This window comes from Pipistrellus hanaki, assembly GCF_964339955.1.
Source record: "Pipistrellus hanaki genome assembly, chromosome: 8".
Taxonomy (NCBI): Eukaryota; Metazoa; Chordata; class Mammalia; order Chiroptera; family Vespertilionidae; genus Pipistrellus; species Pipistrellus hanaki.
The window spans coordinates 84,282,037-84,296,593 of NC_140510.1; the positions used below are offsets into that span (position 1 = coordinate 84,282,037).

At 41.5% G+C, this 14,557-nt stretch overlaps 1 pseudogene across 1 annotated transcript; it reads left to right on the forward strand.

Moving 5' to 3' along the window:
• The first annotated feature begins 2,315 nt into the window (after positions 1 to 2,315).
• LOC311626731 (large ribosomal subunit protein uL6-like) lies at positions 2,316 to 9,078 on the forward strand (annotated as a pseudogene). Its single transcript, XR_014797066.1, has 2 exons — positions 2,316 to 2,371; positions 8,381 to 9,078. The product of XR_014797066.1 is annotated as a large ribosomal subunit protein uL6-like (transcript).
• Positions 9,079 to 14,557: the final 5,479 nt, after the last annotated feature.

A 14,557-nucleotide genomic window follows, 5' to 3' on the forward strand; every position in this document is an offset into this window, starting at 1 on the left:
GTTGGCCAAGGGCCTAAGCTACAATTATTTTAAATCCATCACTGAGTTAAAGCTGAGACCACACCTTCTATAGACTGTTCCCAGCCAGTGACTGAGTGCATCAAAGGCTCCTGATGTCTAACTTTGGCCAAACCAGAATGTCTCCACACAACCTTCTCTCTCTCCCTTCACTAAGGATCACACTTGCATGGTGGTCTATGGCTCCTCCAAAGTTCTCTGGCAGCCTTTCTACTTTCTTTCACACAGGCATTCCCTCTAAGGAACTCCTCGCATGTTGGCCTGACTTGGTATTTGTTTCTCAGAAGACCCAGGCTAACACCATATGGCATTTATCTATGAACATGCTAAATCCTTTGCTTATTATATTTGTTTTATTTTCCATCTCTATCCACACACAAGAAGGCAGGATTTTTTTTTTAACTATTCTGTTTATTGGCATATTCCAGATAGCTAAAAGGTGACGCATAATGAATAGTAATTTTAAAAAGTAATGCCCATTTTATAGATGGGAAAATAAAGCAAGTGGCTCAGCCTATAAGTGGTGAAACTATATTCAGAATCCTGGTCTTCTGACTCCAAAGTTCTGATATTTCTCTCTTCACTTATTATCCCCTATCCTCTTTTCCTCTCCTCTCACCTACCTCTCTTTGTTCTCCATTTCTCTTTGTTTTTCTACTTATTGGTCTTTCTCTTTGTTCTTCTTTTTCTCATGATGTTTTACCACCCATGTGTTCAGTCTTCATGGTGTGTGTGTGTGTGTGTGTGTGTGTGTTGTGTGTGTGTGTGTGTGTGTGTGTGTGTGTGTGTGTAGTGTGTTTCATGTATTTATGTGTGTAATGTGAGGAGTATGTATGGGGGTAATGTGTGTATATGAGGTGTGTGTGTTTACAATGTTACTGAGATGGACTGGTATGTCAATATTATTCAGGGATGTTGGATTCAAAAGGGGGAGGATTTGGGACATTAATGGAAACTAAAGGCAACCATGAAGGCATAGAACTGAAAGACTTCATAAGGATGTGAGAAAAGAGTCTGTAGAGCAAATGCCACCAGATGGGGGTTAAATGACTAGGAGCTAACCCTACTAATCACTGACTTTGTGACACTGATCTGGTCCCTTAACTTCCTTCTCTATCATCATCATCACTTTAGGCATTCCAGCTCAACATTCTCCTCAGCAACCAAGACCAAACAAACAGTGAGTGGGAAAACACTCTATAAGTAGGAACAAATGTGAGCACCCTTAAGGAAGGACAAGCACACACAGGTCATGAGACCCATGGCCAGGTTTTGAGTTTCTCTCCTCCTTTCGCCCCTAGGTGCTGCTGTCCATCTGAGTGATTAGAAAGAGGAAATGTCATCAGCCTATGGTATTTGGGCAGCAACAAAGAATTTCCAGACAGTGAGTTTGGGAAAGGTGATAGAACAGGTGCCCAGGAAAAGCTGGGGAGTCACATTCCTCATGTGTGGGATCAATCTCCCTGTGTATAGGGTGATTTTCACAAGGTCTTGAGTACACACCTGGGAGGAGAGACTCATTAGGCTCATGAGGACAGCATATGGTGGATGGAGCCCTGGAAAGGGGGGCAGAGGGCTCAGTGTTGCCTGCCGAAAGAGGCATCAACTGTTCCATACACTGTGCCAGAGCCATGAGGGACTGAAGGAGAGTTGGCACAGCCCTGCTCAAAGCCCTCCCAAGAGCTTTGAGACCCTGGCTCTCGAGCCTTAAGGAGGAACGAATGGGGAGAATGGGGAGATCTGGTGTCCTGACTTCCTTTTCCCAATCATATAGGGTGATAAAAGGCAAAATGGGATAACAGTTTTACTTTGTGCATTTTGTCCTGCCTGGCCCAACATCTGTCAAAGGTCACAGCACACATTCTAAAGGGCCTACAGCTGTGTGGTAGCAGAAACTTTCTGATGCAGCAGAAATGTTCTTTCTGGGCCTTGATAACAGCTCCAAGAAGCCTCCACTGATTTTTGTCACTGGAGTGCCCTACTAGATCCAAGACTGGAGTGCTGGAAGTCAGGGAGACTAATTGAAAACTCTGCCAATGATTTGATAAATGACAAGGAAGATGAGCAAATGAACATGTTCTCTCCAAAAGGAGGCATGAGGAAGGGGCAACAGGAGGGCAATGATGCCCAGGCCACTGTGGAGGTGCTCAACATGCCCACGAGGTATACAGTCATACCTAGGGCCTGTCACCCATGGTCTTCATAACCTGTGCACAAGTAGAATTCTCTAAGATCAGAACCCCTTCATCACTGCTGTAGAAGCCCTCACTTACTTGCAGGGCTGGGATGAAGATGGAATGAGATCAAGTTTGTGAAAGCACTTTGAAAGTTCTTCCGAAAAGTGATGTGCAAGGTGAGCTGTCTAGCATTATAAAGTCTGGTGCCGGGGGCCCTGAAGTAAGCTATCTTCCAAGTTGGGATGGGGGGAACAACCCAGGTGGGCCAAGTGATCCCACCTGCCTTTAACACTGAAGTAATGACCACTGTGTTTCCTCCGGTCTCAATTTCTTCACCTGTACAATGGGTGGAGAGACAGATAATTTGGAGAATCTCTTGCAGCTCAGATATTTTGGGATCCTGTTCACACAAGCCCAGATGCAAGAGGCTCAATTCCACACATTCTCTTACCTAGTAGCCTCATGTCTTCATCTGTTCTTATCTTTACTCTAGATTGGGGATGAAATAGCCAGACATACAACAAGCCCAATCAGTACCTGCATGCTCCCTCCCTGCTCACTCTCCTGAACTCCCTGCCCAGTTTACTCCAATGGAGTAGATAACAGAACATAGAAGAAAAATTCCTTTCTCCTAAAAATTACTATTCTTAAGCATGCTCCCTAAGGGCCCTCAGGACATCTAAGCCTCTTTCTCCTCATATGTGTCTCCTCTAAGGCTGAAAATAAAATCAATAGCTCTGTGGATGTGGGGGAGTGGGAAGTGGGAAAATGGCCCAATGCGCTCAGTTCAGGAGAACATGGGAATGCTCACTGCCCTGGAGATTCATTCAAGCAGCTGTTGATGAGGATTTGAGAGGAAGTCTCAGCAGGTTCACCCACTCTGCAAGGCACTGGCTGGCCTGGCCCACACTTCCTGGATGTTAGCCAGGCCATCCAAGCCAGACCAGGACCAGAGAAAGGACACCAGTGGAGCCAAATAGATCTTGAGCCTGGGAGGATTTCATTCCACTGAGTCATAAACTCATGGCATTTCATGATTCCTTAGAGTTCGGTCTTGCTCAGGAATTTCCTCCACAGTTCCCTGTCTGCTAATCCTTCTGCCTTTGCTTGACCATTTTCAGTGACAAAAGGTTCACTACTTCATACAACAGCCTGTTCCATGTAGGAACAGTTCTGGGTGATAAACATCCCTGCATGGACTGAATCAAAATTGTCTCCAAGGAGCCTGAGAAGTGTCCTCTGGGGTTTTATAGAATTACATGTCTACAGGAACACTACCTCCCTCCTGTCTCCTTTAGCTGTATGGCTGGGGCATAACTTGTGACTGGAACACCACTTCTCTCTAACTGCACTTGGCAGCTCTCCAGAAAAAAATGTACAAAAAGAAATAACAATAAAGAACCCTAACGGGTCATGTGGCTTAGGCATTCTAACTCCCTAATGATAAAATAATAATAATAATAATAATAATAATAATAATAATAATTTTAAAAAAACATGAAGTGATAAATTCCTTAAGCCTAAAAATTGGTCACAGTACCCAGCCCCATGCTCTTCTTGCCTTTCTGTCCTTATCTTGGTTTTGCCCTCACACTTCACTCAGAGGAAACCATCACAGAGGTGAAGTACTAATAGAGGAACCAAGTTCTGAGTCATGGACACCTCAGTCTGTTCAAATTAACAAATGAAGGACATAGCCATGGGACCTTCATAAAGTTGGCGCTCCCCCTCTGTCACTCTTTGACTCCTGTACGTGGCCATCCATGGGTTTTGGCCAATCAGGATCACTGTGTCTGATAGATCCTCTTACCATCTAGTTGAGAGGACATGAGAGTCACTGAGTTCCTCCCTGGAAATTATGAGTCATCCCATCTCTTCCACCCCATCTAACTAAAGCCTGGAGATTAAGGTGGTCTCAGATCTCTGTGAGAAGGTCTCCATGTGTCCAGAGAAAATCAGGTTTGGGGTGACGTTTCAAGGTCCCTGCACTGTGAAACTGATAGCAACGGGGACAGGCGGCATGTTACTGGGAGGGCTCAGAAGGAGGACAGCCTCTATAGGTATCGTGGAGACCCACTGGGGTGCATTATCAGCCAGCATGGGTCAACATATGCCATTGTAAAGCAGACAGCAGGGATTGGCAAATCCAAAGCCCCATAGTGACCTGGAGGCCAGCATAACCGCAGCACCATGCTCTCTCATCAAAATGTTGCGAGGGCATGGTTCACCGGATGGCGGCTTGATTTGCAGATCCTGGCTCCTGCTGGGACTCCTCCACCTTCCTGAGCTGCAAGTGCAAAATTGACTCAGGCCAAAGACAGTGTTTCCATCTAAGCAGCTTAAACTAGATTCCACACAGATATCATCACCCAGCTCAAGTCCCCAGGCTCTCCAGACATTCCTAACCTATCTCACTATACTGAGGGGCACCCACCATCTCTGAGGCTCACCTCAGAAGGTGCTTATGATCCATTTTGCCACCATGAAGAGGAGCCTCCCAAAAGATAAAGCCAGTGCTGAAGAGAGCAAAGTGAGAGACAGATTCTCAATGTCCTTTGAGTGCTTGATGCAACTATAGCTTAAGTAGCTCTCCCTCTGATCTTTAGGTCTCTGGGCTGGAAGGAAAAAGGCTTGATACTGATCCAAACATCCTTCCTGGCACCTCTGTGTCCCTTTGTTAAGTGTGAAAAAAAAAGCAATCCCTCTAAATAGGAAATCATTAAATAATCTTGATCACCAACATCAGCCCCAGCAGACTAGAGAAAAAACCTCCTAAAAATTAGAGACTGTAGAAGAACATAGTGCATTTTGGAGTATGTTATTGTGTGTATTGGGAGAGGAGATTTTTGTTTAATAATACAGGTAATGTATAAATATACCATTCTAAAAAAAAAATAAAAAAATAAAAAAAGTTAATGTAACACAAAAAAACTATTAAATTCTAAAAGCCCCCTTTAATTCTGTCATATTTTACCTTGTCAATCCCACTGCTTTCCTTAGAGGTCACTTTACTGCATATCCTTCCACACTTTTTTCTCTGTATTTGTGTACATGCAGATACACAGAAAGTTTATTTTCTTTCTCACATAAATAATGTAGCAAAAATCATGTCAAAATATGTACTCACCACATCATGACTTAATCCTAGGCATGTAGCAAGGAAATATGTCCCAGCTTTCCTTGCAGTTAGGTTGGGAACATGTAGCTGAGTTGTAGTCAATAGGAATGTGAGTAGAAGTCACATGTAACTTCTAGTCCAAGAGTTATGACTGAGAATGCTTTCTCCTTGGTGACTCTGATTCATCCCATGGCGAAATGGAATTATCAAATGAAGGCAGCATGGGTTCCAGGCCGCCACTTGGAAGAAAGCCACACCAAAGAGCCAATTGACCCACACTGGACTTGAAGTGAGCATGATATAAACCTTAGTCATGTTAAGTTTCTGAGATTTGCTGTTATTAAAGAATAGCTTAGACTATTCTGACTACTACAAATAAAATTTTACTCTACCTATTGTTCTGTGTGTTTTTTCTTCTTAAGTATATGCATATATAAGTCATTTATCTTCTCCTCAGCAAAATAATATAGTCATTGTGAGGGGATTAAGTGAGAACACTGAACATAAATTCTCTGAAACTCTCAAAACCCCTTTTCCTTCCTCTCTTGCATGCCTTCCTTATGGCACCAACTCATGTTCCAAATGAGGCCTGAAACTTTGGGGTTTTATTATCACTCTTGGAAATAGAATAGATTATATGTTTTGTGGTACACTAAGAAGACTTCCTTGTCCCTGTACTGTATCTTATGCTGGACCATCACAGGACAGAAAAAAAAATGCTACCATTAGCCGTATACAGTCATCCCTCAGTATTTCCATGGGATAGGTTCCAGGACCCCTACAAATACCAAAACCTACAGATGCTCAAATCCTGTATATAAAATAGTGTAATATTTGCATATAACTTATGCACACCCTCCCATATATTTTAAATCACCCCTATGTTACTTATTAATACCTAACACAATGTAAATACTATGTAAACAGTTGTTATGCCTTTTTATTTAGACTAGAGGATAATGATAAGAAAAGAAAGTCTAAATATGTTCAGTACAGATGCAACCACGATAAGCCTAACTACATAGTACACATCAACAACAATGCAACAATTTTTTCTGAATATTTTCAGTCCACAATTGGTTGAATCCACAGGTACAAAACCTGCAGATATGGAGGACCAACTGTATTTTGGGGGATCTGGAGACTTTAAGATTTCCTACAAATACTCCAGGAAACATAACACTTTAAATATCCACTAGTTAAGTGAAGATTAGTGATTCAAGCTGAGAACTTGATGGTAACAGGGTATGGGATGGTGAACAAGAACACCAAGATAAGAAGGGGGGGGGGGGAGGAAGAAGAACACAAAGTTATTTTATTCTTCACAGTTCTATTTCATTTATTTAAAAGCACATCTTTCCAGTATAGTGTCTGTTACAGTCTGTTATTTCTAATTCTTGGAAAAGTGGTCACCCACATGGGGAATCCCTGACAACACTCAATTAACCAGAGTGTCCAAGCAACCAGAGGCCCCAGGGATGTTCAGTTGGGAAGCATAATGATGATGAATCCTGTCCATATTGTTTATGATTTAACAACTGGTTTATTATGTAGGATGTTCTGGGTTACTCCTGGGAAACTATTTAAACAAATAATCAGCAGTTAAATGACCTAATAGAAAAAGTGTTGTCAGGTTCCTGGAAGAGAACCATGATTTAAAACTATTCATAGATTCTTAGAATTGGAAGGTACTCTCATTATCTTCTAATAAGATTCCTTCATTGCAATAGTGAGTAAATTGGGGCCTAAAGAAGTTAAGGAACTTGCTAAGGGTCAAATTTGCATTCTTCACACATACCTTTACAACCAAGGGGCTGATGTCATTTTCACTGCACTCCATAACTCCCTGGGGTTATGGAGAGAGTGCTGGAATATGATCCACAAGACCTGCTTCTAGTATAGGCTCTGCCACTCTGACCTTGGCCAAGGCCCTTAACCTTTCTGAAGTAGGTCCACTGTAAAGCTCTTCAGAGCCTGTCAGTTTAATGGCTCCTTTATAAGGAAAATAACTTCATGCAGTCATTTCCTGCAAAAATTGCTATAACTTATGCTTCAAGTATAGAGCAAACCAACCCTGCCACCTCATCACAATTTCTCTCACCAGGGAGAGAGGATAAGTAGATCTCATGCTATTCCATCTCTGAGGTCATTGATCTTTCCCTCGGGTATCAGCAGCTCTCTTTTGGGATGCTTAAATGCTAAGCAAAATGGACTCACTTGAGTATCTACACAGCATCTCTCATCCCTCTCTCCTTTCTAAGAAGCTAGTTTTGTTCGGGTCTCTGCCCTCCCTCACTTATCAGGATGCCTGCAGATGTGGGTTCTGAACTCATTGACCCAATTACGACAATCTCATTTCCCTGACCAGTTCAAGATCTCAGATTTAAACCAATCACCACCTGGCATTCCTTAGCAACTGCTATTTGTCCAGAAACTGGCAAATGACTTAAGCTGAATAATCAGTAAAAAGGAAAAACTTACATTTTGTGCTAGGGAAGGATTTTTATTCCATGCTTTTCCTATCTGTCTGCTTATTAAGAAAATGTATTGGCTCAGCTGCTGATGGCAACCATGTTGAAACCATGAGGGGAGACACCTGAGACAAGACTAACTCTTAGAGGAGAAGGAAGCTGAGCAAATCACACACACACACACACACACACACACACACACACACACAAAAAAAAAAAAAAAAAAGGGATCCAGATGAGTATATCTTACCTAGAGTCTATCCCGCCTCTAAACTTCTTCTATGTGAGGTTTTTTTTTTTTTAATTCATCTTTGTTGTTGAAAGTATTACAGATGTCCCTCTTTTTCCCCATTGATTATCTGCACTCCACAACCCTACCCCAAAGCCTTCACTGTACCATTTTCTGTGTCCATGGATTATGCATATAAGCATATTAGTTATTTGGTTCATCTCTTCTCCCTCCCCCCTTCCCTCTGAGATTCTTCAGTATGTTCCATGCTTTTATGTCTCTGGATCCATTGTGTTCATCAGTTTATTTTGTTCATTGGATTCCACATATGAATGAGATCATGTAATACTTGTCTTCCTTTGACTAGCTTAACACTCTCCAGGTCCCTCCATGCTGCCTCAAATGATAAGAGATCCTTCCTTGCTTTTTGCTGCATATACTGCAAAGATGAAGACCGTTCTCAGCAATCAGACTGTGGACATCTCAGAAAATGTGGACATCACTCTGAAGGGATGCACAATTATTGTGAAGGGCTGGCCTCAGAGGCACCCTGCAGAGAGACTTCAACCACATCAATGTAGAGCTCAGTGTCCTTGGAAAGAAAAAGAAGAGGTTCCGCGTTGACAAGTGGCAGGGAAATAGAAAGGAACTGGCCACAGTTCGCACTATCTGCAGTCATGTACAGAACATGATCAAGTGTGTTACACTGGGCTTCCATTATAAGATGAGGTATGTGTGCACTCACTTCCCCATCAACATCATTATTCAGGAGAATGGTTCTCTTGTTGAAATTAGAAATTTCTTCAGTGAAAAAAATACATCTGCAGAGTTCGGATGAGGTCAGGCATTTCTTATTCAGTATCTCAATCCCAGAAAGATGAGTTGATTATTGAGGGAAATGACCTTGAACGTGTATCAAATTCAGCTGCTTTGATTCAGCAAGCCACAACGGTTAAAAACAAGAATATCAGAAAATTTTTGGATGATATCTATGTTTCTGAAAAAGGAACAGTTGAGCAGGCTGATGAATAAGATCTAAGTTGTTCAACTATAGAAACACTGAGATGCTGAATGATTTGTCACACTTGTTTATGAAACTATAAAGATGTATAATAAAAGCCTGGTATTGATTTGGGGTGGGGGAGAGATCCTTCCTTTAAAAAAAAAGTAATATTTTTATTGATTTCAGAGAGGTAGGGAGAGATAGAAACATCAATGATGAGATGGAATCATTGATAGCTGCCTCCTGCAAACCCCCTACTGGAGATCAGGCCCACAACCTGGGCATTTGGCCTTGACTGGAATCGACCCTGGGACCCTTCAGTCTGCAAGCCAATGCTCCATCCACTGAGCCAAACCAGCTAGGGCAAAAGATCTTTTCTTTTTACAGCTGCATAGTATTCCATTGTAAAAATGTTCTATGTAAGATTTTAAATGTCTGTCACTTAAATAAGTGTGAGAGTCTTCCTATTTCTTGCAGTTAGAAACACCCTGCCCCATAAATAAGGCCAATTAAAATACACAGAGAAGAAGGCAGGTGCCTGAAATCATGGTGTGTCCTAACTGAGGTTGATAGATTACTCTAGTGTCATTTCTCTTTGTCCTGGAACCTCAGGGTCCCATGTGCCATGCTGCTGAAAACACCACATTCCATGTTGTCCACATTCCTTTGGATCTATAAAACTAACCCCAGGAACTGAAATTTGACCTACTTTGTCTCCTCTTAGAACCTTGGAGGAACTTGGTCAATATATTTTCTAGTCCTAGGTTTCCATCTGTAAAACAAGATTGATGATACTTGTCGAGATGACTTTCATAGTCCACCTAATAAATCCTTTTCAAAACCTCATCCATTTCTCCTTTACTCATCCTCTCTCTATTCCCCGACCCTCTCTTGAAAGCAGGAAAGGGTAGGATTTCAAGTAGTGGTGCTAAAAATACCACCTGAACAGGTACAGTTTCACTCTATGGACAACTAGAGCCTCTGAGATACAAAAAAATTCATTGAGGTAGAGGTGCATCACCCCTATGCCTTCAGCCTACTGCTTGGCAACATCTTGCAGAATGGACCTAAGGTGCCAGTCCTTACTTTGTGCCACTCCTTTGGACCTTTAAGACATCATAAATTTCATCCCAGGGCCCTAGATGGTGCTGGAATGCAGAAATTCACTCTGCTTCTTCCCTAAGAACATCTGCCAGGTACAGACTGGACCAGGTTTGGAGAATGGGACCCCCTTGGTAGGTGGAGGGCACACCAAATAGCATTGTATTGGGCACCTGCTTTCCTCCCCCATCACTAAACATTTCAGCCAGTGGCCCCTGGATAACAGTAAACACCAAAGGCAATCTTGTATGGAATAAGAGATCTTACAAAATGTCATGATAGAACAAGCCTTCTCTTCACCAAGGTTGTGGAGGTAATCACTTTGCTTTGACTCAAAGACTCCATCTACCAAATAGTTTTCCATTCCCTTGGGACAAGATATGACAGTATTCAGATACTTTATCTGAAAAAAACAGGGAGGTTGGAATAGAGAATCATCACAGTCACTTCAGAATGCATATTATTGGTTATACCATTTCCTAGAAAGGAATTCATGAGACTCCTGGAATTGAAGACTTGAGCCAAGTAGTCTCTCTCTGGCCTCAGTGACCTCAACTGTTCTGTAGTCTCTATATATTTCCCAGGGTCTACCAAAATCAGATAAGGGAGATGAAGGAATGTGAGAAATGCAGCATGACCACTTGTTTCTTTTTCATATTTGGATAGTATGGAAATATTTCCTTCTTTCTAGCTCTATCTCTACCTCTCTACCTCAGGATGCATGAGAAGGTAGTGAGTTCCCACTCTGGTGTTCCCTCCATGTTTTATTCCAGTCTCAGCCTTCTCAGTGACTTATGGGGCCTCCTTCCATAGGTCTCCCCAGTTGGAAAAACAGCTGAGGCCTTCAGACATTATCCCTGACTGCAAAGTCTCTGCAGGTGCTCTTGGGGTTGTCTTTCACACATGCTTTCCTCCCACCAAGTTTCCCAACCCTGAAGCAGCTGTGTGGGTATTAAGACTGGACATAGGCAGTTCCTACACACACCCTGTGGGCTATGTAGCTTCTCACCAAACCTTCCTGCTCCCATTAGGGGTCAGGCTGGACATCAGCCCACTCCACCTGGCTGCTGATATACCCTGGAATGCACTGGCAAAAGGGGAATGATGGCTCATGGGGTTAAGAAAAATGTCTGCTCCTCTTCCCACTCTGTGCCTTTCTCTCCTTTCAGCTTAGAAGACTAAGGTTCAAGTCAAGGTCAGAGGAAGGGGATTGCTAATAGGGTTCAGATTTCAGAAACAGAAGGAGTTGGGAGGCAATTTCTGGGCCTCTGGTTAGCCACATCTTACAGGATATTTTCTCATCCTCCAGCAATCATATCCTGAGTACCTACTATGTGCCAGGCTCTGTGTGAAGGGCCAGGGGATACCAGGATGAGCCCTACAAAACCCAGAGCAAGGGAACAGACATACTAATGATGACAAATGTGCTAACAGTGGTATACAGTATATGCAAAGGGCTGTGAGAACTCTGAAAGAGGTGACAGCATCTATGAAACTTTTCAGAGATGTGTGCTATTCTAAGGAAGAATAATTAGGAAAGAATATTCTCAACCATCTGGAAACTGAACCAATTTATGTATCAGACACAATTTCTAAAAGTCCTACACCTTACCCAGTCTATGGTCAAGCTTCACATCTTATCTCTGTGAATGGAGTCCCTGGAACAGTACAGGATGTATGGCCTGATTGACCCAACACAGCAGCCCTGCCTGATGCAAACTGACCCAGAGCAATAATTGTCTTCATTCTTTTGTTTAGTCATCAATAAATAAATATTGCTTAAATGCCTAGTATGTACTGGGTTTGGTGGTTGATACTTTATTTACTTGATTGTAACACCATTGCACTGCAATTTCATGAGAGCAAAATGTCAGGTCTGACTCATCCTTCTTGTTTCTTTCTTTTTTTTAATGTTTTTAATTGATTTTTTTACAGAGAGAAAGGAAGAGGGATAGAGAGTTAGAAACATCAATGAGAGAAAAACATTGATTAGCTGCCTCCTGCACACCTCCTACTGGGGATGTGACCACAACCAAGATACAGGCCCTTGACTGGAATCTAACCTAGGACCCTTCAGTCTGCAGGCCAATGCTCTATCCACTCAGCCAAATCAGTGAGGGCTTGACTCACTCATTCTTATGTCCCCAGCTCATACCTGTGCTCAGCACACACAGGTTCTCAGTAAATATTTGTTGAACGAATTAAAAAAAAAAAAAATGATGCAACAGATCTGGAGACTCACAGTCATACTAGTGAAATTGTAATTATAGGCAGTAGTTGTCTCTGATTTTCTTCTACTTTCCCTATCATACAATACCCAAACACAAATCGAGATATGTAGTGGACATGGGTAGGTAAAATTGGATAGAATATTTTTAATTGGAAAGTACCTAAGGAAAAAGAAACCTAATACCTACAATCGTAGTACATATTAATCTTCTTTGTTCTTCCTGGTTTCCCCTCCTACTTTATGCCTTGCTTAGCCCAGGGCCCATTTTCATCAGTCCTTGCCTAATTATAAAATTCTGGTGATGCCGGTACAGGTAAGAATTTAAGGATAATCTTATTATAGAGTGTTTGCCTCTAAATAGAGGGTGATGAAATTTAATTTAATGATTCAGCCAAACTTTAGTGGGGATATAGTTGATAGAGGAACCATACCAGGTACCAGGAAATCAAATATAAATAAGACATCTTTCAAAGGAAAAATAAATTACACAAATATGAAGCCAAGTATTCTAAGTCTAAGAAACCTCCAGAGATATGTTGGAAATTTAGGAGTAGGAAAATGGGGAGAATCCAGGACATTCTCATGGGGCAAGTGGCATTGAGATATATCTTACTGTTGTTTGGGCCTGGCATAGACTGAGGTGAGGAAGGCATTCTAAGTGAAGGAAAGACAACAACAGAGATGCAGAAATGCTGGTGACATTTTTCCTTTTTGCTAGAGCTCAGCATGCACATCGGGACCAGGACAAGATGTCAATAGCAGTAACAACAGTGACTAATATTTACTGAGCTCTGACTACATGGCAGATACTCTTCATTTAACCCTCATGATTGAGCAAATTAGTAATGTTACTCCTCCCATTGACAAATGTAAGACACTGAGGCACGGAGAATTTAGGTAACTTGCCCAAACTCGCATCTTGTTTAAGTGGTGAAGCTGGGATTTAAATTCATGTCAGGAAGACTGCCATGTCATATTGCATATTGACTACAATTTTAGACTTGGTTTCTCAAACTATGTTCCAGAGAACACTGGTCTTATGAAATGCTCAATCCACAAAAAAATTCTGTACTGGTCAAATAAGTTTTAGGAAGCCCTCTATCATATACTGTCCACCTTCTTGGGAGAATTACCACACGTTATTATTTATTAAAAGTTCTGATAACACCCATAGTACAAAAACATGTTTTAACTTCCTAACGCAGTGTTTTCCAAATACATCTAGCCAGAAACTCTGCGTTCATCTACCACTTATTAACAATCGAGTGTGTAGAAAACTCTTGGGAAATACTGCCTTAGGACATTATTCTTCTCACTCTTCCTCTGCTGAAGAGGTACTCTCTAGAATGAATAATAATACATTCTATTCATTTTACACTAGGATTTTTCCAAGTACTTTAACAAATAACATGTCATCTTATCATATTTTAAGCTTTCAAACTATCTTTCAAGCTCCTTCTCTTTCCTTCTTTGAAGCAGAATCTTAAGCGATTGCAGTTCTAAGCGTGTTTCTCAGAAAGTTAACACCCATGTTTATCTTTTTTTTCAAATCAGAATGGTGAAATATTCTACTACTTTAAAAAAGAGAGAAATCCTTTTCTTCTAACAGATTTTATCAGTTTCTAGGAATTACTTAAAATGTGCTTATGAGAGTAAAAGTCAAAGATTAGCACTTCTCAACTCCTTTAAGAGGTCCCCTCCCAGACATTTATTCTGATAGAATTACTTCCTGTTAGGATTACTTTACAAAGAACACAATTTAAAACTAAGAGAAAATGAGGGTGTGTTTTTTTTAATAGAGCATTTTAATTGCCACATGACTTCCCCTCCCAGAAATATTTGCTTCCAAAAACAGTTTTGCTTAATTCAGAGGAACGACTTGATAATGTTGGGTTTTAGGCTGCAAGGGGACTATCTGGAGAGGTGAAGGATGTTATTTTTATCCCTCACACCACCTCCCGAAGGTAATTGCCCTTTCCACCTACCAGGTTTGTTCTGATCATTCCTACCCATTCTGTCACCTTCTGAATTCCTGGAATGCGTGGGCATTCACATCCAACTGGTGTGAATCCTGGCTCTATCACTAGCTCATTGGGTAATGTTTATTAAACTAAATTTATCTCAGTTTCTTTATCACTAATTATAAAATAACACGTTAAATAGCACGTTGTTGATGTGAGGATACAACTGGACTAGATGCAAAGCTCCTA